The sequence below is a fragment of the Melanotaenia boesemani genome, chromosome 2, assembly GCF_017639745.1.
Source record: "Melanotaenia boesemani isolate fMelBoe1 chromosome 2, fMelBoe1.pri, whole genome shotgun sequence".
Taxonomy (NCBI): domain Eukaryota; kingdom Metazoa; phylum Chordata; class Actinopteri; order Atheriniformes; family Melanotaeniidae; genus Melanotaenia; species Melanotaenia boesemani.
In genome coordinates this window covers 38,463,738-38,467,861 of record NC_055683.1, presented here as the reverse complement: position 1 = coordinate 38,467,861, position 4,124 = coordinate 38,463,738, and the positions used below count along the sequence as shown (strand labels likewise).

At 42.1% G+C, this 4,124-nt stretch overlaps 1 long non-coding RNA gene across 1 annotated transcript; it reads left to right on the top strand.

The window, feature by feature from the left end:
- Positions 1-322: 322 nt before the first annotated feature.
- On the top strand, positions 323-3,606 carry LOC121651878. The gene is made up of 3 exons (XR_006012519.1): positions 323-342; positions 2,886-2,955; positions 3,581-3,606. It is a non-coding gene; the product is annotated as an uncharacterized LOC121651878 (long non-coding RNA).
- Positions 3,607-4,124: the final 518 nt, after the last annotated feature.

Sequence of the window (4,124 nt, the reverse complement as noted above, 5' to 3'; positions counted from 1 at the left end):
ATACAATCAGTGTGAAGAACATTGTGCTTGTAGTGGTTAAATATAACTCTGGGGAAGACAAAGCAGTGATGAAAACTGATTTTCAGATGAAGCTGCAGAAGTTACCTCGTGGTGTCTCTTGATTAGAACAGGTGTGCTGGCCAATCAGCAGGTACCTGCAAGTCAGCTGCTCCTCTTCTCCCTCATCTGAACAAACACCCGCCTGGTGAAAGAAACTGCCGTCGGTACATGAGAGTAATACCAGGAGAAAAGCTGTTTGTTGGATTTACTGCAGGATGGAACATAAAACACAGAGTTGACATCATTCAGCTTCCACACGAGCTTGAAAAGTCCTCCACGAAGGTCAGAAACGGTTTCAGGTTCATGTTGAGCTGAATGGCTGTCAAGTGTCGCCTGTTGGTTTGGGTTGCTACTGGTTACCAGTAAACTCTTTCCTTAAATAAGCTCTCTCATTGCTGAAGCAGGACTTTATAGTTTAGTTACCAGTTACCACATAAAGCTGGTAAATGTGCTCCGGTATAGCCTTTACAGAAACAGGAACTTAAGGAGTTGCTGCCCTAAAAAGGATGTAGTTTTCTGGCAATGGAGTTTAATTTAGTAGCTTCTAATCATGTAAAAATGTCAAGGATTCATATCAGTTATGGAGCAGTTTGCTGCAGCAATGAATCAAACCCTGTAAAACAGGTGTGCTAATCAATGACAGAGCAGCAAGTTAAAAAGCATCTTCACTTTGAAGACTTTTCTTCAATCGTGTGTTAGAGCAGAACATTTTTTAAAGCTTCTGTTAGAAACAGAACAAAACACGGAAAACATCAAGTTGACAAAAGAAAACATAAGAAGGGAACTAAAAGTCCAGTTTACACTAAATAAAGAGATGGAAACTAAAAGTTTGAAAAGATTAAGAATAGTTTTGGGTGCAATGTAGCAAGGAGACATAAACACATCCCATTAAGTCTTAAGTAAATGTGTGAAACCTTCACTTCATCTCAGCATAAATGTTGCACCAGCTTGCATCATAATTCTCTTAAAACTAGATCCACTTTATCCTCCTCATGTATGAAGAATCTGACAGCTTTCCAGCCTTACATTTAGAGGGTGGCCGCTGTATGACCCATTTGATAAACTGACCACTCAGTCGTCCATCTGATGTTCTGGTTTCCCTCCTCACCAGTTGGTGGCGCTAACGCACCAAATCACTGCCCACCGCCAACAAAACAGGAGGGAGTCATTTAATCTACGATCTACATCAGTGGTCCCCAACCTGTTTTCCTTGAAGACCTCGTTCATGGAAATACTAAAAAGCTGTGCCCCCCCTGCCCCACCCCGTGCTGAGCCCATGCTGGTTTCATGCTTTAATGAGCAAGATTGTCACCATAAAAACTGGATTCTGGCTGAGTCCTGTCCTTCCATTAAACCCCAAATAAACATTTAGCCTCACTTTTCCCACAATCCCAGTTCCATGTGAACGAAATGCCCAGATGATTAAAACAACTTGACCAGATACACATTTTTAATCACAATGGCTCTGATTGGTCAAAGCCTCGCAGACCCCTGTTCTTTTTGGGGGACCCCTTTAGGGGTTCCTGGACCACAGGTTGGGAACCACTGATCTACATAACAGCTGATTGTGACCAGAGCGCGATGGAAGAATCAGAAAAGCCTGTTGAACACTATCGTACGTTATCTTGGGTGTGGTGGCTGAAAACCTGTGGGAAGAGCTGCACTGCTACACTGAACCCAAACGATGTTTTATTACCACTTGGACACAAATCAGGAAACAGCAACTTCCTGCTCACGGAAATCCCACAAATTACATGTAAACATCCATTTTCTGTCCGTGGGACGTTTTTCTAGTTTAGTTTGTTAAAATATTCACTTCAAATCAAAAGTGTAAAAACACCCTGATTTTTAGTTTTTAGATTTCTAAAAGAAGAATAAAAACAAGCTGATTTATTTATTGATTTCTGATGCTGAATTGAATATTAAAGGAAGGAAAGACACACGGACCTATGGAAGCCCAGAGCTGCCGAGCTGGACTATTTTTTAATAGTTTCTCCAGAAAAGGGAGTTTGTTTCCTGGAGATAAGGAGATGATGAAGGTTGGTTCAGAAGTTGGTGTTACTGTGTTCCAGCTGGTTTTATTGATGGAAATGGAGCCATGACAGCTGGGGAGGGAAGTCATGGTGTAGATGTGGAATTCTGTCAGTGATTGATGGGAAAACTTAACTGTCAGAGACGTCACACTTTCACATTGATAGAAGTAGAATGGGATGTATAGATCAGTGATGGATGCTCCTCCATCTGATGGCAGCTTGCAGCCGTTGCTGGATTGACTGGACGGAGGCATCCAGTACAGAACAGCTCTGTACTGGGATGCCCCTTGGACCCACCAGTGGAGGTGTTAAGAGAGAGGAGGATGATGATGGCTAAGCTCTCATCCATGTTAAAGGACAGCCCCCCTCCCCACTGCCCCGCCCCCCTCCAGAGCACTGACAGATCTGCAGAGCTCCTTCAGGGACAGACTGCTGCACCCAAAGCAGGGAAAAAAGACCTGCATGTTAGGCTGGTGTGAGTGTGTAAACTCTCTCTAGGAGTGAGTGTGATTGAATGTTGGTCTCTCTGTGGTGGTTCTGTGATGGACCAGGACCAGCTCCAGCCCCCTCACCACCCTGCATCTGAATAATCTGTTTTCTCCAGATAACCAGAGAAATGATCCCGTTATCACCAGAAAACGCTGGTAAAAAACATGCCAGCCCGGCTGCTCTCCGCTTCCTTACACACCTTTTTTTCTAATTTTCTGGTCAATCTTTTCTATTAAATTCTTTTTCCTGTTTTAATTCCTCACTGCCATGTAATTTTAATTTCCTCTTTCCTTTCTCTTCCAGGCCCCTGATCCGCTGGGCCAGTCAAGTAAAAAATGAAGCTTCCCTCCTCAGCAGCGCCTGTTTTTATAAGGTGAGCATTTAATGTGTCAGTTTTCCAGCTTAGCTGTGCAGTAGACTCTTTCTGAGCAGAGGTGAACACTAGTTTCACATCTTCACTGAGGATTCAATTATTAGACTCCTGAACTGCTTTCTGCTGCATTTCTGTTGGAAACTGTAAATTCTGGGAGCCAAACAGGACGTTTAGCTGGAAGCTCTTATGAAAGTCAACACATGGATGAATTTAGTTCTTTGTAGACGTGATGTTTAGGAAAGTGTTTGCTTCTCACCCTGAATGTGTTCAGAAGCAGATTTTAACCTGCAGAGTGGATGAAATCACACAGCAGGTGCAGTTTATAAAATGGAATAAAGAAGCTGCTTCCCAGCACCAAGGACACAAAAAGTACAAAATATTTCCACCAGAAATGGAAAAGAGAAACTTATGTATGAGGAAAAGTTTCAGTTTAAACACAAAGTAGAAGTAAAGAAAATGTTTCATGTCATTTAGTGTGTTTTCTTTAGGCTCATAATTCCTGTGGCTCTCGTCATAAAGTTGCATCTAAGAAGTGTTTAAACACATGGTCAGCATTTGGTTTTGTTCAGCATTTTAACGGCTCTGTGATAAATAAAACCATTTCTGATGCATTGATTCTCATCAGATTCTATGGAGATGAGCTGCGTCTGGAAAACAGGCAGCAGCTGCTGATGGAGGCAGGAACCCTAAATAACTGTCAGAGGTAATTCCATCCTCTTTAATCTCATTCTGATCCAATAACATGCTGCTGTTAGTAGATGCTGCTCTGCTGGTATTTTATTACTAACTTAAATCCTGTTCTGGGTCTGTTCATGACGTGACATGAATTCTTTAAGAGGATGTAACTGCAGACAAGATGTCCAACCATGGGGGACCAGTTTAAAGAGGACATTGTCCTGGTTGACAGGAAATATTACAAGCTGAGTGGACGTTAGTCCCAGTTTCAGGAAATAATTCAGCTTATATTACTGTGAAAGTAAAAGCATTGGAAGCATTTAAATGAGCCATTGAAGGTTTTACAGTTTTTATTTAATCCTGGAGGTAATTTTATGTCTCTGTAAAAGCAGCTAATTGAAAGTTTTGTGGACATAAAATGGTCTTTAACCAGCTGACATGAAAACCAGAGCTTGCAGACACTGAATGTGAGATATTGGTGACTTCCACCGCTC